This window comes from Chionomys nivalis, chromosome 2 (genome assembly GCF_950005125.1).
Source record: "Chionomys nivalis chromosome 2, mChiNiv1.1, whole genome shotgun sequence".
In the NCBI taxonomy this organism is placed as follows: Eukaryota; Metazoa; Chordata; class Mammalia; order Rodentia; family Cricetidae; genus Chionomys; species Chionomys nivalis.
The window spans coordinates 69,086,404-69,112,718 of record NC_080087.1 but is presented as its reverse complement, the minus strand read 5'-3'; the positions used below and the strand labels follow the sequence as shown (position 1 = coordinate 69,112,718).

General features: G+C 44.2%; 1 non-coding gene across 1 annotated transcript; it reads right to left on the bottom strand.

The window, feature by feature from the left end:
* Positions 1-4,755: 4,755 nt before the first annotated feature.
* Positions 4,756-4,915, bottom strand: LOC130870619 (U1 spliceosomal RNA). The gene has a single exon (XR_009056761.1). It is a non-coding gene; the product is annotated as a U1 spliceosomal RNA (small nuclear RNA).
* Between the last annotated feature and the right edge of the window lie 21,400 nt (positions 4,916-26,315).

Here is a 26,315-nt window from a genome sequence, read left to right as displayed (position 1 = left end):
GTAGATCAGGAAGCAGAGAAAAAATGGGGTCAAGTACAACCTTGAAGGGTCTGTACCTAGTTAGTGATTTACTTCTGTCAGTCAGACCCCTCCTAAAGATCCCACCTCCCTAAACAGCGCCACCAGCTGAAGATAAGACTTTACAACAAGAGCCTCGAGGGGCTGTGGGTGCATCTTAGATTCAACTCATAAAACATCCTGTGGATTAGTTGGAGTACTGCTGTCTCTGCCATGACGTGCATATGATCTGTCTTGGCTAACATGACTTGTCCCTCCTTCCCTTCCTTCCTCCCTACCTTCCTCCTTCCTTGCCTCCCTCGGTCTCTTCCTCCCTCTCTTCCTTTCTTCCTTTCTTCTTTTTCTTCTGTTTCGAGACAGAGTTTCAAGTAGTACAGTCTGGTTTCCCTCAACTTTACTATACTGCACTTCTAATCCTCTTGCCCCCATCTCCTGAGTTCTGGGACTACAGGTGTATGTTACCACACCCACTTTTATGTGATGCTGGGGCTCAAACCCAGGGCTGCTTGCATGCTAGGTGACTGCTCTCCCAGCTGAGTTACATCCTCATCCCCTCCTCATTTTCACTGGAAAACAGCATCCCACCCAGGTGCCACTACCTATGTCCTGCTTTTCCTTTTTTTCAGACATGACTTTATAGCTAATCTCCAGGGTTGGAAGATTTGCAAAGACTGTTTATCACCTTCAGCTTGGCCAAGAAAATTTGTCGCAGTTGCTCTGTCTGTCTCCATCTCACCATTTGCAGGAGCATCACAAGGGATTAAGGATGGCACACCTGTGCAGAAGGCATCTGTAAATGAAAAAGAAAACTCGGATAATGTCAGGACTCTGGCTAGGAGGAATTCTGATGTTCCTTGAATCTGTCTTCTCCACGGTGCTTCCAGTTTCCAGTTCCTGTGAGTGACAGGCTAACTCTTGCTGTCCTGCCCTGCCCCTTTATGCTCTTATTTACCAAGACTCCCCTGGGGCCAATCTTCCCCTCAGGCAGCCTTCTGGCTGTTCTCATTTCTAGGCAGCTTTCTCTTTGCCAGACATAGACTCTGCAGCATCGAGCCTTCTGTGAGCCCTGCAAAGGTGACCTGGTCTTATGTTCACAGTGGCATCCTTCCAACCCCAAACACCAGGGATGCACATCCTTATCTCTCATTTCCCTCAGGCATCAAGATATTTTAAAATACAGATAAGATGAAACCAACAGATAAGAAGAGAGCATCCATTGAAAGGTAGCTTTTTATAGACAAGGGGATGTGCAGTGCCACACAAAAATACACGGGGAAGCACAAGGCTGACCAAGAGACACTGGAAATAAGGGGAATTAGTGAGTGAAATACATTACTGTGTTTGTGAAAATCAATTTTAGAGTTAATTAACACTAATAGTTTCAGTGTCTCTGAGAATAGGGTGCCTTTAAAGCCTGGTACCTGTCTTGGAATACTGAGGACAGAGAATAATTACCTGAGCCATGACAGGCTCAACAGAGGAGTGGATGGATGATGTGTGTGGGTTTGGTGGGTAGATTCTAGATTGTGTGGTCTGCATAGGGAAAGCATAATCACATATATGTCAGCCAGTTTTAGTTAGAGGAACAAAATTGACAGAATGGCTTTATATTTTTCATTTTGGTTTTTGAGACAGGGTCTCAAGAATGGATATCATATAGTGGCTTTATTGGATTGTTTGACACAATATGGACTGGGTAGTCCAACAGTGACTGTCTGAACATTAGAGAGGATGAGCGCCCAGAAGCTGCTTAGTCCACCAAGCTAGATGCCTCAGCTGTCTTTTAAAAAAATTATTGTATCAGTGTTTTAGCCTGTATGTATATCTGGATCCTGGAGTTACAGACAGTTGTAAGCTGCCATATGGGTGCTGGGAATTGAACCCAGGTCCTCTAGAAGAGCAGTCAGTGCTCGTAACCACTGAGCCATCTCTCCAGCCCCTCCTCAGCTGTCTTAATCTAATGTTGAAGGCCTAGAGAATTTGTGGAGAGCCACTGACCTTCAATCCACATTGGAAGACTGAAAATCTGGGTTCTAATGTCAGCAAAGGATGTTTGGTGGCAGAGGCAGCAACCACAGTGTAGATACACTCACCAGCAAAGGCTTAAGCAGACAGGCAAGAACCAGCCTGCTTTTCTCTCGGGACTTTATCTGAGCAGCATAATAAAGTTCATTCTGGGCAAGAGCTTCCTCCTCCTAAAGCTTCTAGGAAATGCACTTCGGATGCTTACTTTTACTTATCAGTTTGACACAATCTAGAATTGTTTAGGAAAGGCGTCTCAATAAGGGACTGTCTAGATTAACTGGACCACAGGAATGCCCCTGAGGGGTTGTCTTGAATAATGTGAAGATCTGATCACTGTGGGTGGCTCAGTACTGAGCAGATGATCCAGGATTGTATAAAAATGGGGAAATGCCTTGAGCGCTAGGGTTCACTGCTCTTTGCTCTTGACTGTGGTTGTAATGTGACTGGCTGCTCCAAATCCCTGCTGCCTTAACTTCCCCACAATGATGGACAGCAGCCTGGAACTGTGAGTCGAATGACCACTTTCTCCCTCAAATTGCTTTTGTCAGAGCATTTTTTCTTATCATAGTCACAGGAAATGTCCTGCCTCAGACAGGTGTGTCCCTTAGTGGAGCCCAGGAGCAATCAAGTTGACAACCAAGATTAAACATCATAACAGATGAGTTGTTTAACATGTGATAACATATCTAGAAAAGTCCTCTATAGAGTGTTCAAGACCTCAAGATGTCAAATCACAAACAAGCAAACATATAGACTGAAAATACAGGAGTCATGTGCTAGGCCTGTTGGTCAGGAATCCACTGGCTTTGAAGAGATACGTGTACTTCACTGTCTTAAATGTAGATGACTTTCTGTAAGGTATTAGGTTTGCAGTAATTTATTGCAGAGATCATCCCTTAGGAACTTGAAAGTGATCCTTCCCAGGATTTTAGCCTGTAAGATACTTACTTGCTCCTCAAAATTTCTATTTTGGCCTTAAGCAACAGGCACACTGAATACTGACATCTAGTGGTACTACCCAGAACTTCAATGAGCATCCCTTGCAATTTGGCAGCCTGCTTGCTTCTCTTGGATTGTTTCAACTTCAGATGTGGAGATCTGGGAGACACTTTTGCTGGGAGTTCCCTGGGATCCTTCCTCTTTGAGTTATAGAAGTCGTCTCTAGACTGAATGGTTTCCATAGGGTCATCTAAATATACTCCTTTTTGTCTTGTTTTTAGTTAATTTGTTATTGGACAATTTCATACATGTTTATATCACACCATGGTTGTCTTTATTCCCACATACCCTCTCATCTCCCTCCCACCCTTGTTAAATTCCCTCCTCCCTATAGATCCCTTTCTCTCATTCATGTCTTTTGGTTTTGTTTGGAGACTCAGAGTTTAACTATTGGTGTCTGTGTCATCATTGCTTGGAAGTATCTACTGGAGCCTGGTGAACTCGCCAGCAAGTCCAGAACTAAAGGCAATGACTTCCTCTCTCCAAGATTTTATCAATAGCCAATAACTCAGCAGAGAGGGTGTGAAATTTACAAATTACAGCATCAACTTGCCTGGCACAATTAGTCCCCTAGTGGCATAGAGGCACGACTCTTACTGGGATAACCAACCACCCTCTAATTAGATTTGAGATATGCTCCATGGGAGGAAATCCATGCTTGCTACTGTAAATCTAGTCAGAATCACTTGGCTGGTGAACTCATAGACTCTCAGAGGGAACAAGGTACCATTTTCAGCTAAGTTGACGTAGCATCACACTACCTTCTAAATATATTTATACCCATATATAATTGTTACTCAACCTTAATCAAAGAACCTTGTCTTTGTGCAACAAACAGTGGTGAATAGGGCAACTCATGACTGAATAGATGCTGAGAATAAGCAACAGTTGAGCTCATTGTTTAACAAGATATTCCTTTCCCTCTAGGGCCTTGGTTCTCAATCTTCCTAATCCTGTGATCCTTTAATACAGTAATACAGACATTTCTCATGTTGTAGTAACCCAACCATAAAATTATTTTTGTTGCCAATTCATAATTGTAATTTTGATATTGTTACAAATAGTAATGCAAATATTTAATAAGCAGGTTATCTGACATGTGAGCACGGGGAAAGCCTCATTCGACCCTGAAAAGGGTTATGACCCACTGGTTGAGAATCATTGTTCTAGGCCTTAGGGACCATTACATGAGTAGGCAGAAAGAACGTGAGAGGCAGAAGATAGGGCCATTATATACCATCTTCTGAGTATGACACACTCAACATATCATGAGCTTGGAGTAGATTCTGCTACCTGGATTGGGTCTGCACAAGACTGGTCTTGTCAATAGACAGTTCTGGATGGCGAAGAGTCTCAGGGGGCCTCTATATTTAACTTTCCTGCTCTACACATTCTGTGGGGTGCAAAGAGCTGCTATGAATCTGGATTCTCTAGATGGGAAAAATGATTGGGGAAATTCTAGAATGTTCTGAAAGTTGTCTTTCAGGCTTCAGCTATCTTAGTATATCCTTGCATAATGAGGAGAGCAAAAAATGGAGAGAGAGAGAGAGAGAGAGAGAGAGAGAGAGAGAGAGAGGTCTGGTTTCAGTATCTTTCCGGCCATATCAAACAGGAATGCTCTTAGGGAGGTATAAAACCAATCACCCCAAAATGTAGCACTTATAATGCCACTTCATTCATGGTTGGGATTAATGATATAAATTTATTTTTTGCCAGAGGAGAGTGAGAACACAATCCTCCACTACCACAAGTATGCAGTCATGTTTCCCAAATTTGGGGAACTTGCAGGGCCAGCACATCTGGAGTGTAATGGATAAACTTCACCCTCGGGAAACCACGTGTGATCATGGTATCTCCCTAGTCATATAAGTATCACGACATAAACTTCAGATACAGAATTCAGAAGAGACTGTGCCCTTCTCTTGGCTCTGGATGTAGTGCTGGTGGGTTGGGAACAACACAATTCTCCCCATGTGACTATACGTGTGGAAAGAATGGCAATAGAACATGGATATGGAGGTCTGACGGGGCACAACAAGGGAGACCTTTTATTTAGAATAACTAGGGGAAGTCTTTAAAAAGTTTTTTTTATTTTTAAAAAATTGACTTATACATATGAGTATTTTGCCTGTATGCATGCGTACACGTATGTATGAGCACCATGTGAGTGTAGTACCTATAAAGGCCAGAAGGCGTCAGAGCCCTGAAACTGGAGTTATCAACAGTGAGCCACAGTGAAGGTCCTGGGAACTGAACCCAGGTCCTCTGAAAGAGCAACATGGTCTCTAAACTGCTGAGCCATTTTTCTAGACTCCAGGAGAGGTGCTTTGAGGTGGGAACAAAAGGTGGTAGAGGGAGCATGAGAAGAAGCTCTGGCTAGTGGGTGTCAGCAGTTGCAACCGAGACCTGATGCAGGGCTGAAGACTCTGATGGCATTTTGGTGAGGGCTAGTTGGGTGAGCTGGAGAATTGCTAAAGCATGGGTCTGGGAGCAGGCAGGGTGAATGCCGCAGTATTCTAAAGTATGGTGGCTGGGAATTCAGAGTATATTTTCAGGCACCAGAAGTTGCTGGGGTGATTCCAAGCACAGCAGTAAGATTCTGAATGGAACTTGGCAGGAAATGTGTGTGGGCTTTGCTGCAGATGCGTTAGCTCCAGCAGGTGAGATAAAAAAATTAAATCATTTTATTTATAGCATGACAGGCATGCAGGCGTGGAGCAATTTGCCACCAACTAAGGAGAAAGACAGTAAAACCTAACAGTTCCTGGATTTTAAAATGTACATCTTGTCTGTCTTTCTGTTGATTTCCCTTGCAAGCTCATTGGAGAGTGCAATGAAATAATTTTAAGAGAAATATTGTGTCAGGTGTGATGGCGCATGTCTTTAATCTCAGTCATTGGGAAGCAGAGGCAGTTGATGTAAGTAAGTTCAAGACCAGCCTACTTCTTTATATGTCGAGTTCATGGACAGTCAGAATATATATAGAGAGATCTTGCATAAAAGAAAGAAAGAAAGAAAGAAAGAAAGAAAGAAAGAAAGAAAGAAAGAAAGAAAGAAAGGGAGGGATGGAGGGAGGAAGGAAGGAAGGAAGGAAGGAAGGAAGGAAGGAAGGAAGGAAGGAAAGAAGGAAGGAAGGAAGGAAGGGAAGGAGAGAGGAAGGGAGGGAGGGAGGGAGGGAGGAAGGAAGGAAGGAAGGAAGGAAGGAAGGAAGGAAGGAAGGAAGGAAGGAAGGAAGAAAAGATTGGCTAGAAGTCTAGAGAGTGAGAGGAAGCCACACTAGAGCTGATTTCGTGGAGGAAGGAATGAAAAGACCCAAGCCTCTTTGTCAAGAGACATTTACAAGTAGGGTCCTCAGCATCAGCTGACTCCTTTGAGAAAGGGCTTTATACCAGCTTTTTGCTAGAATGGCCATAGCCTAAGTATTTTTCATGACCCTAGAGATGGCTCAGTGGGTAAAAGCACTTGCCTTGCAAACCTAAGAACCCATGTGAAAAAGCCAGATGCTGTGGTGGGATGTGTGTGAAATTCTAGTAATCCTACAGTGAGATGGGAGGCAGAGTTAGGGGAATCACTTGGAAGGCTGTGAACCAGATAGGCTGGATAACAGCATGGCAGAAACAAGAGGAACCCTGCCTCAAAAAGTCAGTAGCTGAAAACAAACACCTAAAAGTTATCCTCTGAGCTCTACATGCACATACACACACTACTATAATTGTGTGCATGTGTGTACGCTTGATGCACATGCATTTGAGTGTGAGAGTGTACCTGTCACAGCACACATGTGGGAACCAACTTTAAGTTTTGGTCCTTGCCTTCTACCTTGCTTGAGAAAGGGTCTCTTTGTTTGCTCCTGTGTACACCAGGACAACTCACCCTCAAACTTCCTGGGATTCTCTTGTTTCCATTTCCTATCCTGCCATAGGAGTGCTGGGATCACTGAGGTATTCTACCCTACCCAGCTTATATGGGTATAAGCTTATAGGGACCTGAATTCAGGTTCACACAGTATGTGGTAGGAGCCATCTTCCCAGACCCATAGAATGTTCTGTGACATAGAGAAGCAACTCTTTACTCCTTCTGTCCCCTGCTAATCTGCTTTTTGACTCTAGGTTTGCCTTCTGGGCATTTCACATGGATCAGAATTATGCAATCCATGGCCTGTGATATCTTCTTTCTTATCACAGAGCAAAATATTTTCAAGGATTCTCAATTGACAGGAAACAGTGCTAGTTAGTTTTTCTCAACCTGACACAACCTACTGTCACCTGGAAAGGGGAAACTATTATAAAGGTATTGCCCCCATGAGACTGGTCTGTGGTCATGTCTCTGGGGACATTTTCTTGATTGCTGACTGATGTGAGGAGGTTCCCCCACTTTGGGCAGTGCCATTCATGTACAGGAGGTCCTTGGGTGTATGTGTGTCTTAGCTAGGGTTTATTCCTGTGATGAGACACCATGACAGTATAAACTCTTATAAATTAAAACATTTCATTTAGATGGCTCACTTACAGTTTCAGAGGTTCAGTCCATTATCTCCGAGTTGGGGAGCATGGTGGCATAGAGGCAGATGTGGTGCTAGAGCTGAGAGTCCTACGTCTTGACTCACTGAAGGAAGCTTGAGAGAAAGAGACCTTAAGGCCCACCCTACACAGTGACAAATTCCTGGATCAGTATATGACCTGTCCAGAGGGTTCCCTCAGGGCAGGGCACCTATGGAAATGGACTCACACTTGCCAAGGATCAGTAGTCTATAGGGCAGCACAGGGGTTTACAAAATTCACGCAACTTGCATGTTCTTTTCTCTCATTATATTGATGATTCTTTGGTTTGGTTTTTAGTTTTACTTTGTCAGTCACACATACAACAGCTGTAATTTTTCCCAGAAATTCTGCTCATTTTCAAATATTTTCCTCTAAGATCCAAAAGGGGGTTAATGTTTCTCAAATCTCCTATCTGGAATGACTAACTACGACTCCTGATCCTGAGATCTTTTCTGACTCAATAGGGACAATTAGGCACACGTGAGGAAACAACACTTGGAACATTTACCATGTGTCAGTTCTGGAAAGGGGAGTAAGGCTTATCTACGCGGAATAGGAAAAAGGTCTCAGGAATACACATTGTGTCAACTGTTGCAAGTTGTAAGGACACCAATCATATAGACTCAATGATAAGATCTAGTATATTCCAATGGGGAAGAATGCAGTGTAAATGTGGGATGAAAAGATCCAACTTTACCATATATAGGAGCTTATATTGGTGAAAGGTGTACGGTACAGTGGGATGGGAAGAGGGCTTATCAAAGTCTGGGCGATTGAGACATGGGGCCCATTTGTAGAGAAGGGAACTGTATAAAAGCATATCTTGTAGACATTAAAGAATTGTTTGAGCTTGAATATTGTTGTCCTTAAAGCATTGTACCCCTGTCTATTAATTTTTAAGTTTCTATACCCAAGTGGCTGTTAGCTGACATAAATGCTGTAAGAACGGGATGTGTCTGACTCAATAGTTAGCTAATCCTGCAAAAATGCTGAGCTCTATGTCTAGAATAAGGTTATGTAAGGGGTGGAAAAATATATTTGGGGAAGCATAAAGGGGAACAATGAAGGCTTTTTATAATGACTACGATGTATTTCATAAAATATGATGTATTTCTTAAGAATCAAAAAAAAAGGAGCCAATAATAAAGTTGTTCATGTAACCCTGGTAAGAAACAAATACTCTGTTAAAGTATAAAGACTGCTTGAGCTTTCTGGGGTCAATTGAGTGCAATCCACTTGGGGGTCTGAAGTTTTCCTTGCACTGATGCCCCTTCCTCACCTCAAGACCTGAATCAGAGCTGAGGCTGAGCCTCCAGCAATACACTTCCTCCAACAAGGCCACACCTCCTAATAGTGTCACTCCCTTTGGGGGCCATTTTGTTTCAAACCATCACAATATGAAAGCAAACTGAGCACACTATGGAAAGCAAGCCAGTAAGTGTTCCTCCATGGTCTTTGCTTTAGCTCCTACCTCCATGTTCCTGGCCCAGTTTCCTTCTGTGATGGACTTCAGCTTGTAAGGCAAAGAAACACTTCCTTCCAGTAAGTTTCAGTCAGCATTTTATCATGGCAACAGAGAGGCAAAATAGAACAGAGACACATCAGTCCTTTTTTTTTTTTTTTTTTTTTTTTTTTTTGTGACTGGGCAATAATCTATTGCATGTACTTTATCATGTATCTTATTCCTTCTGACACGATGGCCACATTTCTTCGGCTGTCATCAACATTATTATGGCTTCTGAGGTATTTCTGAGGGGTAGGAAATTCCAAAAAACAAGGAAAAAAGGAGAAGGAGGAGGGAAGAGGAGGAGGAAGGACTAGGCCTATATGTAGGACATGAGTCTATGTAGGATATGAGTGTGGGTTTAAACCTGACTGCTTCTCAGTGCATCTGTGACTTGGCTTCACAAAAGCTTTAGTTTCATTAACGGTGAAAAGAGTTAAGGGTCATTCCAAGGCTACAGACACTCACCAAAGATCAACTCTCTCGACCTTCCCACCCATCCTGTGAGTCAGACACAGTCATTCCTTTCCTTCTGTTTTTGAGAAAACAGATAGATGGTCAGTGAATATGAGCCATCTGATCACTATCACAAAAAGTGCTAGTAGAGCTGGGATTTGAGAGCAGAATGTGTGGTCCCACAGTTTAACCCTGGAACTCTTGGGCACCACGAGAGTTGGATGATTATTAGAAGCAACCCATCAGTGTATGAATGGGTAGGCAAAAAATGGCATGACCCTGCAATGGAAGGCTAGTTAGCCTAGCATAGTAGTCCAGATCTGTCAGCCCAACTATTCAGAAGATTGAGACAGTGCGGGATAAAAGTTCAAAGGTAGCTTTAGCTACAGGGTGATCTAAAGATCTGCCTAGGAAACTTAGTGAAACCCTATCTCAAAATAAACGGAAAGGGGATTAGGGATGTAACTCAGTAATAAATCACTTGCCTAGTATATGTGAGATCTTGGGTTCCATCCCAGCACCTCACAAAAAATGAATATTATTCAGACAAAAATGGGATGAATTATTAATACCTAGGACATGGGTGGGTATGATGGGTCAGAGAATCCAAACACACAGAGTCACAGGGCATATGAGTCCATGTATATCAAAAGCCATGCCAACAGAAGCAGATCACTGATTTTGAGAGATGGGAGAGATGGTGGCCAGGTACCTAAGGAATGATGACTTAAGGGGATGGAATCTCCTTTCAGGGTGATGAATTTGTCTTGATGTTAGGTAATATATGATGATACCAAACCCACCAAATTACATACAGTCAGTGGTGGGCCAGTGAGATGGTTCAGCGGGTAAGGGTGCTTGCTGACAAGCTTGGCAATCAGAATTCATTTCTTGAAACCCACTGTCTCATTCAAGATATCCTCTGACCCTCACATACCCCAACCCCCACTATATATTAAGTAGGAGTTCAAGAGAATTTTAAAATAGTCAGTGGTTGGTTTCAAGTTTTGTGGTTTGGTTTCAAACATGAACAAAACCGATAACCAGCAGCAATAAAATGACTAAACATGAGAGTTCTACCCAGAGAAATAAAATTGCAATTTCTTCTCAGGACTCAGGAGTTCCAGAACTCAGCATTTACCTAACAGAAATCTGTCGACTGCCTTGGCGGGTCACTCTGTCTAGGGTCTGTAACCCGCCTGGCTGGTCAGTTATTCCAGGGTCACAGAGAGGTACCACCTGAAAGACATAGGCCGATAAGAGGAAAAAGGCCTTGTCAAAGCCTTCCTTTATTAGAGTCATGGTTACAGCTTATATAGCCCCTGGATGAGGAGCTTGGGGGGCTGGGGCACGGGATCTTGCCACGTGGTCCACACCTGTCACGTAGGCCAAGAGGTTATGATCGGTCAGGTCACGATTCCTTGGTCAGGAAGTCACAAGTTGACACACCTAGTTCTCTAGATAGTTTGGAATGTGAGGCGGGTTCCGTTAACAGATAGCTCTCTATTAACAGACAATTTGGGTGTGGGATAGGCTTTGTCAATAAAACTATTCTCAATACAATTGAGAAGTAGAGCTCTCTGCAAAACTCCTCACGGCAGTGATTCCTATAATAATTTGGGGGGACATGGCTCCTGACAGAAATCCACACCGGCACTCACATACTTAACTGAGTAACAATATTCTTAGAAGATCATGCTTGGTCCTGTAAATCCAGCAAGGAACCTATGGGAGAGCTCACAGGCCCTGCTACTATTATTTTGATAATTGTGTTGTAATGCTTTATTTTTTGTCAACTTCACACAAACCTGGACATTGCTGGGAAGAGGGAATTTTAACTAAGGAAATGCTTCCATTGGATTGGCCTATAGGCAGGCCTGTGGAGTATTGTCTTAATGATGGACATGGGAAAACCCAGATCAGTGTAGTTAGTACCACCCCTCGGCAGGTGATCTTGATTTATGTAGGAAAGCAGGCTGTGTGAGCCACAAGGAGCAAGCCAATAGGAGGCATTCCTCTACACTTCAGTTCCTGCCTTGATTTCCCTATTGACGGATTGTTACCTGAAAACGTAAATTTAAAATAAACTCTTCATCTGGCGATGGATGAAGCTAGAGACAGAAACCCACATTGGAGCACTGGACTGAGCTCCCAAGGTCCAAATGAGGAGCAGAAGGAGGGAGAACATGAACAAGGAAGTCAGGACTGCGAGGGGTGCACCCAACCACTGAGAAGGTGGGGCAGATCTAATGGGAGCTCACCAAAGCAAGCTGGACTGGGACTGATGGAGCATGTGATCAAACCGGACTCTCGGAACATGGGTGACAAGGAGGGCTGACTGAGAAGCCAAGGACAATGGCACTGGGTTTTGAACCTACTGTATGTACTGGCTTTGTGGGAGCCTAGTCTGTTTGGATGCTCACCTTCCTAGACCTGGATGGAGGGGGGAGGACCTTGGACTTCCCACAGGGCAGGGAACCCTGACTGCTCTTTGGACTGGAGAGGGAAGGGGATGGGGATGGGGGAGGGGGAGGAAAATGGGAGGAGGGGAGGAAGTGGAAAATTTTAAGTAAAAATAAATAAATAAATAAATAAATAAATAAATAAATGAAAAAAAACTGTTCCTCAAGTTGATTTTGGTCATGGTGGGTTTTTTTTTTTTTTTGGTTTTTTTTTTTTTTTTTTTTGGTTTTTTTCGAGACAGGGTTTCTCTGTATCTTTGAAGCCTGTCCTGGCACTAGCTCTTGTAGACCAGGCTGGCCTTGAACTCACAGAGATCCGCCTGCCTCTGCCTCCCAAGTGCTGGGATTAAAGGCATGCGCCACCACTGCATGGTGTTTTATCACAGCAATAGAAACCCTAACAAAGACATGAGAGTAGTGTCTTTCAAATTACCCTCTAAATTTCCATCTCTATACTCATTGTTTAGTGTGGCTCTCAGACCTCAGCAGAGAAGTTTCTTTTTGTAGTGGATAACAGTCAAGGCAGAGCAAAGTGCAGAGAATAATGAGTGTGGAATGTTCAGTCAAAAATGGGGCATCTCTACTACCCTCACTCTCCAAATGATCATCATTGAAGAAGAGGCCAGGAAGGACTGAGTAAACCAGTTTCCTTTGGACACAACAGCACTGCTGTATCCATGAACTCAACAGAGGTTGTGGATGCCTGCAAAAGATCAAGCCAGCTGACAATCCAGCAAGGAGGTGGGAGGGGTTCACCAGCGCCCCTCCCTGGTTGAGGAGATTTTGGCAGTTGATGGCTTCTGGGAGAGGGAGAGTCAGCTTTTACGGGTTGACTCCTAGTAAGTCCACCAAGCTCCTCTGCATACCCCTGTACTGATGAGTATATGAGTAGTACAAATTGAGCTCCGAAGATTGTTTACGGCAAAAGGACTTTAAGTTAGAAGGGGTGAAGGATGGACCTGAGAGGAGTTATGGGAGGAGTGGGAGTGGCTATGATCAAAATACATTGTATGCAAGTATGAGATTCTTAAAGAGTTAATAGAGACTTTATATTTTAAAAACAAGCAGGGTAAGCTGCTACTAAAAGTACTCAAGCAGAACATGAGTAGATAGAAACTGTCAAATTCTTTCAACCTTTGTGTTTGCAAAACTTGCATATTAAAATGTTGAGGAGCTCAACCTTCTCACCCACAGGTCTGTCAGCCTCTTGGTTTCTAACAAATATCCTCTCTGGGCACCTGGCAGAATGTGTGTGGGCAGGCAGGAGGAGCAGGAGCCTTTATTTCAGTATCACCTTAACGGCTGTGCATGGAGACAGCATGGTTGCCATCTTTGGCTCTGTATATGGCCGTTCCTTTCCTGTTTGGAAAGACATTTCCATCCATCTGGGGCTTAGTGGGAAGTCTTGCTTTGCCTCCTTTTATGGAAGCCAAAGTACTTGCTTGCCCACTGCTACCATGTATTGAGCTTTCTTTAGAGTCAGTTCTGAACTCCAGCTCTCTTATGTGGTACTCTTATGTGTACTCTCTTATGTGGTACTCTCTTATGTGGTACTCTCTAGGGGGAGTTAAGGCAGAGACAGAAGGAATAAAGGTGCTCCTAGTTGCCAGTTCCCTTCCTTCCCCTCTCTTCCTTCCCTCCCCCTCTCCCTTTCTTCCTCCCTCCCTCTGTCTTTTTCTCCCCCCTCCATTCTTTCATTCTGTCCTTCCTTAAGGCAGTGTTTCATGGAGTTCAGGCTGATATTGAACTTCTGACCCTCTTGCCTTCACCTCTGTAGTGCTGGGATTACCTGGATGCATCATCAAGACTGGTTAATGTGGTGCTGGGAATGAAACCCAAGGCTTTGTGCCTAGGCAAGGAGTCTAACATCTGAGTTACACCCCCATCCCTAAACATGAGCATCTTTCACACTAGTGTGCCCCATTTAGCTCTGTATCCTCTGTCTTGCTTCCTTTGAGTCATTTTGATTGAGGGTTGGTTGGGGGCAGGGCAGGGCTCCAGCTGCCTCTGAAATACTGGCAATCCATTTGCCCATCCTCCTAGTGTTGGGACTACAGGCATAAACCACCAAGCTCGGTTTCAGAACTTGATTCTTCAGCCTTTATTTAGATTTCCAGAGCTGCCTACCATCTGTACAATCATTTTTCTTTCTCTCAAGACAAGGTCTCATGTTGCACAGGCTGGCCTCAAATTAATTATGTAGCTAAAGATTACCTTGATATCTTGATCCTTCTGCCTCTACGTCCCAAATGCTTTGATTACATACAAATGCATGCCACCACACCTTCCTCAGCCCTTAACAAAAAAAAAAGACCTTCGTCTTCCCGCAGGGCAGAGAATTTGGACTGCTCTTCAGTGTCGAAAGGGAGGGGGAATGGTGTGGGGGGTGGAGAAGAGGAGTGGGGATAGGGGGAGGGGAGTGGGGGGAGGGGGCAATATTTGAGAGGAGGGGAGGGAAATGGGAAACGGGGAGCAGGTGGAAATATTAATTAAAAAAGAATAAAAAAAAAACAAAATTCTTGTTTCTTCAAAGAGATATTTGTTTGTTTGTTTGTTTAGTGTGTGTGTGTGTTTGTGTTTGTGTGTGTGTATAGAGGGAATACATATCTCAGAGCATACATGTGAAAGTCAAAGGGCAAATTTTCTCCTTCCCGGGGACTAAACTCAGGTTTTCAGGCTTGGAGGCAAGCACCCTTATTCACTGAGCCAGCCTACCAGCCTAGATTTGTTTTATTGACCTTGCTAGCACCAAAGCTGGCCTCAAATGGTAAGTCTTACATAATCCTCCTGCCTCAGTCTCCTGGTAGCTGGGACTACAGGTCTGGATCAACTCTATTGGGGCAACATTTGTGTATCTTACAGCTGACTAACTTATTTGTCATTATTTTATGGGTATGTGTGTACGTGAATGTGTGTATGTGTGTCAGGTATGTGCAGGAGTCTGTAGAGGCCAAATGAGGATATTGCATCTCCTGTAACTGGCGTTACAGATGGTTGTGAGCTGCCATGTAGGTGCTGGGAAACAAACCTGGGTCCTCTGCAAGAGCAGTGAGTGTTCTTGACTGCTGAGTCATCTCTCCGACTCCCAGTGGCCTAACTGAAAGAACACAAGTCCCCTGTTCTTACCTTATGCATAGAACTGTGGTGCCATCGCCACCACAATCAGTCTCCAAATATTTTAATCGCTCAAGAAAGAAAATCCTCAACTATTAGCACCCATCCCTCATTTTTTCCCTTTACCTCCCTCCTTCCTCCTAGCCCCTGACAGTCTCTTCTTTACTTTCTGTCTGTCTATGTTCACATAATCTGGGTCCCTCATGTAGCAGTTATCATGTATCTATTAAGTGGTATCTCTGACACTTTCTATTCTGTCCCATGATGTCTGCCTTTGCAGTTATTGCGTCCTCTGACATATTTCACATAACGCAGTATCCTCTGGATTTATCCATGTTGGCACAAGTGACAAAATTCCCTTCTTTTTAATCTTGATGTTAAAGTTCTATGTTTTTTATTCGTTTATGATGTGTTTGCATGAGTGTACAGGCACGTGTGTGCTGCCTGTGTGCTTGTGCATGTGTGTGGAGGTTAGGAGAGGGCATCAGAACACTCCGAGCTGGAGTTAACAATTATATGTAGGACACCCAGCTTGCTATGTGGATGCTGAAATCCTGACTGCAGCAGGACCACAGACTTAGACATGCCCCCAGTCACAGCTTAGGCCCAGATGTAAACGTGGCTCTGGGTAGCAGTGCTGGCCAACCTGGTCTGCATGGTCCTGGTGGCAGAATGACCCAAGGGCACCAGTGCAGCTTCAGGTGTCAGCCCAGACCCGAGGCATCTGCACTGCTTTTGGTGGTAACTGGAGTCACAGACATCTACGTAGATTCTGGCTGCAATAGGGCCACAGACCCAGACATAACCTTTGGCAGTAGCTTGGGACTGGATGACATCATTGCCACAGGTGCACAGGTTAATCAGGTTGGCATAACTCTGGGAGTGGCACGTCCCTTGGACACCAGCATGGCCAAAGGTAGTAGTAGCCCTGAAGCCGGGCATACTTGTAGCCTTTGGTAGCAACTAGGGCCATGGACATCAACACAGACCACGACTGCCATTGGGCCATGTACCTAGACATGGTCCTTAGCAGCAGCCCAGGCTCAGATGCCACATGTCCCCAGGTGACTGCACAAGTCATTCAGATCAGCATTGCCTGGCTGCAAGGTGGCCCTTGGACCACATCATGGCCCCAGGTGGTGGCCCAGACCCCAGGCATCTGCATGGCTTTTTTTTTTTTTTTGATTTTTCGAGACAGGGTTTCTCCGTAGCTTTTTTGTTCCTGTCCTGGAACTAGCTCTTGTAGACTAGGCTGTCCTCGAACTCACAGAAATCTGCCTGCCTCTGTCTCCCGAGTGCTGGGATTAAAGGCGTGCTCCACCACTGCCCTGCTTTTGCATGGCTTTTGATAATACTAGGAGCAATGGATATCAACCGAGACCCTGGCTTCAGTTAGGTCATGGACCCAGAAATGGCCTTAGGCAGCAGCTCAGGCTAGATGTCCCCATGCCTCTTGGGGGTTGTGCAGGGCATTCAGATCTGAATGACCCTTGGGGCACCCTGACCTTTGGACATCAGGTGTTGACTTAGACCCTGGGCATCTACCTGGCTTTTGGTGGTAACATCTAGAGCTAATGGACATCAACACAGTCCCTAGCTGCTGTAGGCACATGGATTCAGATATGGACCTTGGCTGCAGATGACACCAGGACCACGGGTGGAAGTGCAGGGTCCTCAGAACAGCATGCCTCCAGCCTTGGTGCATCCCTCAGTCCCCAACGTGGGAACAGGCGACAGCCCTGACACTGAGCATCTGTGTGGCCTTTGGCAGCCACACAGGCCATGGACATCAACACAGACCCTGGCTGCTATAGGACCATGGACTAGTGATGTGGGATTCTCCTCTGTATGCTGTGAATACTATTGGTTAATAAAGAAAACTGGCTTGACCTGATAGGGCAGAACTTAGGTAGGCAGGGAAAGCTAAACTAAATGCTGGGAGAAAGGAGGCAGAGTTAGAGGGAAGCCATGGAGCCTCCGCTGGAGAGAGATGTGCTGAAATTTTGCTGGTAAGACACGGCCTTGTGGTGATGCACAGATTAATGGAGATGGGTTAAATTAAGATGTAAGAGTTAGCAAATAAGAAGCTAGAGCTAATGGTCCAAGCAGTGATTTAAATAATATAGTTTCTGTGTGATTATTTTGGGTCTAAACTGCCGGGTGGCTGGGAAACAAACAAGCATCCTTCTTACAACAAATTAGCCTGCTTTCTTATACAACCCAGGACCACTTGCCTAGGTAAGCTGCTGCTCACGGTGAATTGGAACCACCTACATCAAGTGTTTATCAAAAAAAAAATGCCCATAAACTTGCCTACAGACTGATATGATGGGGACATTTTCTCAGTAGAGGTTTTCTGTTCACAGATGACCCTGGCTTGTATCAAGTAAACATAGAACTAACCAGAACAGGCACTTAGATTGACTCCACCTCTTGACTGTTGTGAACAATGCTGTAGTGAACTTGACAGGGTGACAGATCTCTATAAGTTTTAGCCCAGTCTGATCTTCATAGTGAATTTAAGGACCACGAGAGCCACAGAGTGAGACCATGCAACCATCAATCAATAAACAAACATGCAAACAAATAATAAAATATAAAAATAGAAATAAAGATGGCTTTTCTCTGCACCAGGAGGTGAATTGGGAAGACTTATCTTCCCATCCACCATTTCTGAACACAGGGTTCAGCAGACTGAAGGGGAAGGAAAAAAAGAAATGCTGGGAATTGCGGCAGATTTGGAGAACTCAATTCTCCCTAGGGTACTGGTTGGAGGCTAAATGTTCTTAGATTTTAAAGTTCACTGAAGATGACTAATTACTTCCATATCTGATCTTTTCAACTAGGATACTATAATGTTTCTCCTAGCTGCCAGCAATTTAGCTGCTTGATTGACAGCTGTCTAGACATTTTCCTTGTGACTACACGTATCAGTGGTTTTCTGGAATCAGGATGGTTGACTGTCCCAGGAAGGACAGTGACAAAGACTGGATCAGAAAGATGAGTTATCTTCTTGATTACCAAGCCCAGTATCCAACAGTCCAGTAAGTGACATTGCTGCCAGGTCTGAAAGCTCACTGGAAGTAGCCTGGGGAACCATGGGCGCTATCAATCAAGCAGCTGCTTCCTCGGCTGTCATCATGACTGTTGTGGCTGCTTTAAATCCCTTGTGCCTGCTAAAAGAATCACCAATCTAGCCACTGACACCTAGGAGAGCCTTCACATCAGATAGTCCCCTCAAGGCGCTTTATTCCTGTCGTAGCCACAGTTATCATGGTGGTTGCCACGCCAACAACATCTCTACTTTGGGGACCTTTGCTCAAGCTGCAATAGCTTTAGAAAGCCCCTAGAATACCATGCAATCGTGATCTCACAGCAGCTGTGGTCACCTGCACTGGGACCCGTGCAAGTCTGGACCTGTCATCAGTCAGTTATAGATGAGGGAGCGGCTAGCAATGCCCTACTTTTCTCTGCTTAACTTTTGGTTACTGATAGATTTTAGGGGAGGAAGTATCATTGCCTTCAGTTGTGAACCCACTGGTGAGTTCACCCGGCTCCAGTGTATAGTTTTAAATCCGTGGTCACACAGATGGTCCTGGTTAAACAACACAAAACCAAAGGATGTGAGTGTGAGGAAGAGACTTGTGCTGTGAGGGATGGGGAGTAAATGGTGTGGCTCAGTGGTAGAGCACCTGCCTAGAATCCTCCATGGAGGGACTGAGGGCATGGCTCAGTGGTAGAACCCTTGCCTACAATCCCCTAGTGAGGGGCTGGGAGAGTGGCTCAGTGGTAGAAAACCTGTCTAAAATCCTCCACTGAAGGGATGGGGGCATGACTCAGTGGTAGAGCACCCACCTAGAATTCCCCAGTGAGGGGAGGGGGGACATGGCTCAACAGGACATCTGCAATGAACCCACCAGTGTGAAGTTAGGGGCATGACTCACTAGCAAAGTCCTTGATATTATGTAATAGGAACGCGGTACAATTCTAAGATAAAAAAAAAAGGGTGGGGGAAGATTCATTCAACGTTAGGGTGTGCCTGATGCTGGGTGACTGACAGAACCATCCTAGGGCTTGACGTTCCAGGAGCTTCCCTCTGTCTCTGAGTTGTGACCATCACCATGTCCCCAGTTACTGCCTACTGCTCATGTTTGGAGCCCTGCTATTATCACATTGGAATCCACGACTGCATGGTAATCACCCAGCAGGTCTAGTGCCTCTGCTATAACTACGCTGCTGGCTGTGGGAGCTCCTGGTACAATGAGCCAGCTGGGCTGCGTTCCTCATCTAATCCCAGTGACTCTACATAGTTACAGTCTGGTGTCTAAAACCCTGTCATAATTATGTGGCCCTGTGTAGCAATTAATTTTATTTATTAAGAATGATATCGGCGAAGCTGCTGTATTTCAGTTCTTCTTCTGGGCGTTTCCTGTGTTGTTTTGTTTTTTTTTTTTTTTAATTTTATTTATTTATTTATTTTTATCGAGGCAGGATTTCTCTGTGTAGCTTTGGAGCCTGTCCTGGAACGCATTCTACAGACCAGGCTGGTCTTGACCTCACAGAGATTCACCTGCCTCTGCCTCCTCAGTGTTGGGATTAAAGGCCTGTGCCATCACCACCCGGGAACTATCTGCTCTTCATATGAGAGATGTTAAGACATAGTATCACCCTGTGAAATAACACAAGAGACCCAAAACTGCAGACACCAGAAGGAGTATGTTAGGAACACTATGTACAGATCTGCGAGTTTGCACTGCACAACTCTGGAGTCACTATGCCACATATTGTGAGGAGCCCGGTGAGACCTTCCCCACTCAAGATAGGCATTCAGGGGTCAACTCAGTGCAGAGCCATCATCAGCCATGACACCTCAGAGGGAAGGGGCTGGAGGCATCTGAGGAAGATGGCTGAGACTATTTGAACATTACTGGAATGAGAGATTTCTTGTATGTACAGCCTTATAATGGAAGTCTAGGTAAAAGATTCATTGCTGGAAGTGTCTTCAACTTGGAGCAGTGTGGCATACTTGCCATTTCTCTCAGGGTAACTGCAGAGACTGACAGGGCTCCTCACGACCTTGGGGCCACTCCTGATGCTTTCTCTCTTCCTACGCCTTTGCTCAGGACCCAGCTCCCGGTAGTCCCTGCAAGTCTGTGGTTCTCCAGATCTCCCGAGCAAGTCACTCAATTGTGTCATCTTTTCTTGATCACTTTAAGAAGAATGAACAAGCTCACAGCAGCCTGCCATCTGTGGGGAATTCATTTCAAGGTACCCAACAGATGTCTGAAACCACATAGCGTATTGAATTCTATATATATACTGTGCACCCACCACAAAGCTCAGTCTATAAACCAGGCCCAAGGACTACCAGTCGTCCCTAAAAATAAAACAGGGCGACCATTAAAACAGTATAATAAAAGTTACAGAGAATGGGGTTCCCCCCTTACACACCTTATTAGCATTGTTTGGAGGGAGTATTACTTTGAGCAAAACTTCATCAAACTACTCAGAGAGACACGCGATTGAAAAGGTATAGTCTTTTTACTTCTGGTATTTTCTGGCTATGGTCGACAGTGGCTGATGAGCTGCAATGAAGTACAACTATGGTAAGGAGGAGTCCTGTTTTGTGTCTGTGGCTTCCGATCTTTCTCCTGTCTGCCTGCAAGAATACAAATGCGTCCAGAGTAGGGTTGTCTGTCTGCTGTCTATACTGATGGATACCAGGAGCCTGGAAAAGTATTTGACAGATCACCACATTTTACTAAGTTTACTGAGCACACACACACACACACACACACACACACACACACACACACACACACACAGGGCTTTAGCAGTTTTAAGACTGTCTCCCCCAATCACTCTTTTCCATCCACCTCTCTCTTTTGTTGAAAACTTTCTTCTTCCTGGCAAGTCTCTCTGCTACTTTTCTTTTTTCCTTTTTAAATTTATTTAATTGTTTTTGTTGAGCTATATATTTTTCTCCACTCCCCTTTCTTCCTCCCCACTCTCCTTCTACCCTTTCCCATGATCCCCACACTCCCAATTTACTCAGGAGATCTTGTCCTTTTCTATTTCCCATGTAGATTAGATCTATGTATGTCTCTCTTAGGGTCCTCTTTGTTGTCTAGGTTCTCTGGGATTGTGATTTGTAGGCTGTTTTTTCCTTTGTTTTATGTCTAAAAGCCTCTTATGAGAGAGTACATATGATATTTGTCTTTCTGTGTCTGGGTTATCTCACACAGTATCAATGTTCTCTAGATCCATCCATTTGCCTGCAAATTTCAAGATGTCCTTATATTTTTCCGCTGTGTAGTACTCCATTGTGTAAATGAACCACATTTTCCTTATCCGTTTTTCAGTCGAGGGGCATTTAGGTTGTTTCCAGGTTCTGGCTATGACAAACATTGCTGCTATGAACAGTGGTTGAGCACATGGCTTTGTGGTATGATTGAGCATCCCTTGGGTAAATACCCAAAAGTGGTATTGCTGGGTCTTGAGGTAGGGTGTTTCCTAATTTTCTGAGAAATTGCCATACTGATATCCAACAGGGCTGTACCAGTTTGCACTCCCACCAGCAATGAATGAGTGTTTCCTTTACTCATGAAAAGGAATGAAATTTGTTTTAAAGGCTCTTCATGTTGTAAACTTTAGCTACATACGATGCTTGTCTAAATTTACCAACTTTTATAAACATGTGATGTCGATGTCTCTAATGTAATTTGTAACAGGCTCCCAGACCTTAGCACACTGATTCCATGATGGAAGTACCATTCAGGCTATAAAACTCAGCACACAGACAGCATCCACTGCCAAATTAAAAACAAAGACCTAAACCATCAAAATACATAATTCTTGGGAAATCTCTAAATGTACCAATTTTGCTTTTCCACCTCTGCAGTTCTGTTTCTGGCTAAATGTTCTTGTTAACTGAAACATGTCAACCTAGGATATGGTTTCTGTGCTTAAAAATTCACCCTGAGAGTCGGGCGGTGGTGGCGCATGCCTTTAATCTCAGCACTTGGGGGGCAGAGGCAGGCGGATCTCTGTGAGTTCGAGACCAGCCTGGTCTACAAGAGCTAGTTCCAGGACAGGCTCCAAAACCACAGAGAAACCCTGTCTCGAAAAACGAAAAAAAAAAAAAAATTCCCCCTGAGAAAAACTCAGGGCTACCCTGGGCTCTTGAATACCCAGTATGGTTGCAGCCACCTTGTCTGGTGGATACCCCACAACAGTGTTCACACCAATTACAGCTTTGTCCATTTTGCACTGATCATAATATTCTCTTGGCTGGACCACCAGGAGAAGTATTCCCCCACTGGCCTGGGTGGAAATGGTTGGAGAGACGGCCCACCGTAGACTTTGCAAACAGTTATGACCGGGGCTGCACCTTCAGGAGCCAGAGTTGTGTGCTGACAGCAGGCAGCTGCAACTGTTACACAGCTTCCTTAAGTTTGTGCAGAGAATTCAAAGTAATTTGTGCTGGCAAAAGGATAGCTGGGCTGTCTGTTTGACTCAACGGTTGTCAGTTAGATAGTCAGATTGTCCATATCTCCCAGCATGTTTGTTTATTTTTAAGAAAAAAGTATCAGAGGGATGCTTGCAATGTCACACCACTTGACATCAATATTGACTGACAAATGCCATGGCATTCAGTTACACATCTTTACTTATATATTTATTTAATTATGATTTGAGATATGGTTTCTCTTATATAGTCCTGGCTGTCCTGAAATTCACTATGTAGACCAGGTCTGACCTTGAACCCAGAGATTGTCTTGCCCCTGCCTCCTAAGTGCTTGGATTAAAGAGGTGTTCCTCCACACCTAGCCCTACATATATTTTTCATACTAATTATTTACTCTTTGAAAATGTCATACATGTAAACAATGTATCCAGATCATATCCATTCCCCACTACCTCCATTCAGTTCTTCCCATGATATCCCCTAATATACTTCCATTCCGGTTTTATGTCTTCTTTTTTAAATTTTGTTTTGTATTTAGTTTTTTTGTTTGTTTTAAATCACTAAGTCCAGGTAGTGGCTGCCCATGAATGAATGTGTGAGAAGTCATTCACTGGGGCACAGACAGCATACTATCATTCCTCCACAGAACAGTAATTCTTTTTTTCCCAAGAAACCATCAGTTGCTAATGACTCCTCAGCTAGGGGTGAGGTCTTGGCAATTTATTTTGTGTGCAAGAGAGAATTCAAGTGTGCTATGTGTATGCCGTGGCATGTGTATGGAGGTCAGAAGAAAACTTTCCTGTGTTGGTCCTCTCCTCCAAGCTCAATGAGACGGGGTCTCCTTTGCTGTCTCATTGCTTCTGAACGATTCTCCTGTCTCCTAGGCAGCTCATCTAAATGTAAAAGTACTGTAATTGCAGACATGAGCAACCATATCTGGCTTTTGGGGATGTTAGGGATCAAACTCAGGTTATCCTGCTACCTTAGAAACTTTTGCCCACTGACTCATCTTCCTAGCCTCTCCTTCCTGCTCCTGACAAAGGCTTGCTCTCAAGGGAATGATTTCCAAGAATGACAGACACGAAGTTGGCACATTACCCTCATCTGGATGAGCACAAACTCAGAGGAGAACTAGGCTGGTGCAGTGCATGGGTGTTGTTCCTGGCACCTCATAGCTACTACTTCATCTGTCACCCTGTCTGCCAGGATGGCCCAATTCTCAAGAGAATTGAGAAATGTTTAAGAGACTAAGTATGCCATCATACCCAGGATAGATTAAAGGTAAACATTTCAGGAGAGACCGGGGGAAGTCCTCGCAATGCTGCAGGTGATAGGTGAGCGTGGAGGGTATAAGATGCGTGTCAGCTGTGGAGAATTGTGAGCAGGAATCCACATAAACTGCTGAGGTATGAGGGAAAAAGTTGAGAATAGTGCTATATTTTATTTTAGACTGTAAAATTAGAAGATTGGATTTCTCATCTGACACAGGAAGGACCCTAGGGAGAGCAGTTTAGAAGTGTGCCTGTCTCATTTCCATATTCTCTCTCTCTCTCTCTCTCTCTCTCTCTCTCTCTCTCTCTCTCTCTCCTTCCTCTTCCTTTCCATCTTCCCTTCATTTATATACGTGTAAGACACCACCATGTCTACATGTCTGATACTGTCTTTGCAAATTAAAACTGATTTTTATGTGTCTGTGTGCCTGAGTCTGAATGTGTGTATGTTCAGGTGCTCACGGCCTTCAGAAGGGGGTATCTCCCCTGGAATTGCAATTACAGTAGTCACCTGATAGAGTGCTGGGAACCAAACTCCAGATCCTCTATATGTGATCTTAACTGCAGAGTCATCTCTCGAGGGCCATTAAAATGTTTTGGTGCATGGATGTTTTACTTGCTTGTAGGTCTCCACACTACATGCATGCCTAGTGCTCATGCAGGCCAGAAGAGGAAACTGGATCATCTCTAAGTGAAGTTGTAGATAGTTGCATTCTCTGTATGGATGCTGTGAATTAAATCTTCATCCTCTGGAAGAATAGCAACTGCTCTTACCCATAGAGCCATCTCTCCAATTTTTTGTTTTTTAAAGATGTAACCCAGGATGCCCAACTCTTGATTCTCCTTCCTCTCTACCTAAGTGATGGAATCACAAGTGTAACTGGACCTTTTTGTTCCCATTTTATTTTATTTTATTTTATTTTATTTTTTGGTTTTTCGAGACAGGGTTTCTCTGTGGCTTTGGAGCCTGTCCTGGAACTAGCTCTGTAGACCAGGCTGGTCTCGAACTCACAGAGATCCGCCTGCCTCTGCCTCCCGAGTGCTGGGATTAAAGGCGTGCGCCACCATCGCCCGGCTTTCCCATTTTATTTTTATGCCTTAGTTTGAGCACTGTCTTTTGTTTTCCTTCTAAAACCAAAGAGAAGGATAGACCTTATCTCTGCTTCAATTAGTCCTTTCTCCTCACTTGAGCCCAAGTTGCTGTGAGCCTCACCTACTGATGAAGTTTTATAATTTCAGTGGCTACATCGTTCATCTTTGATGTTTCTGCCTATCTAGCTTTGTGCCTTCTATTCCTTTGCTGACCCCCCAGGTTCCATTCCTTCTCGGCTCTTTGTCCCTTGACTCCCACTTTCATTTTCAGAAACAGCAAACCCTAAAGCCATTGTATAGTGACCCCAAGCATGAACTTCTCTCTGAATTTCCTTCCTTGTTCTAAAATTGCAAACATTTCCTCTGTCTGCCTTGGAGAGAGTCCAAGGTACAAACAGATGTTGTGTCTTCTTTGTTCTTTTTCCCTATTTTGTCAATGTTGGGAATCAAGCTCAGGGGCTAGAACATGCTAAGGCAACTTGCTTTATCACCAAACTGCATCTCTATCCATTAAAAAAATAATTTTCATGTGTATGGATATTTTGCCTGCCTCTATGTCTATGCACCACACACGTGCCTTGGTGACCTTGGAAGACAAAAGAGAGTGTTGGATCCTCTAGAACTAGAATTACAGATGGTTGTAAGGCATTTTGTAGGTTCTGGGAATCAAACATCCATTCTCTCATAGAGCAGCCAGTGTTCTTACCTCATGAGACATCTCTCTAGTGCCCCCATCTATTTTATTTTCAACAGTGAAAGGCTTAGTCTAAAGTAACCTAGGGTGTACTTTAGGACTATTAAGATCAAACCACAGGATGGTTAGTCAGCAGCGCTTTTATAGATAAGGGGCAAAGTAGTCAGAATCAAAGTGAATTGATAATGAACACAATGGTAGAGAAAACCAGGGAATTGTGAGTTTGAAGTCAGCTTGAACTATGTAGCAAAACCACCTCAAACAATGAAATGATAACCCCCTTCCCAATGGAGAAGAATGGAGTCTTGGGGCTGGGGATGTGGCTCAGTTGGAAGAGTGCTCACTTAGCAAGTATGAAGGAAGCCTTCAGTTGTAGCTCTTCTACCGCCTAGAGTGGGAGTCATGGTGAACACTCTAAAGAACTCAGGAGGTGGAGAAGGCAGGAAGATCACAAGTTCTAGACCAGCCTGATCCCCACAAGAGCCAATCTTAAAACAAACACACAAGTGAAACACAAAAACACAGTCACTTGTATTAACCATTCAAAACTAACTGAACCAGAGAGGTTCCTAGAAGTGTATCACATGGTTACTTGATGCCAACTGGAGTCTTCTGACATCTGCTCCTTTTTTAGGGGGGTGTTTCAAGACAGAGTTTCTGTGTGTAACAGT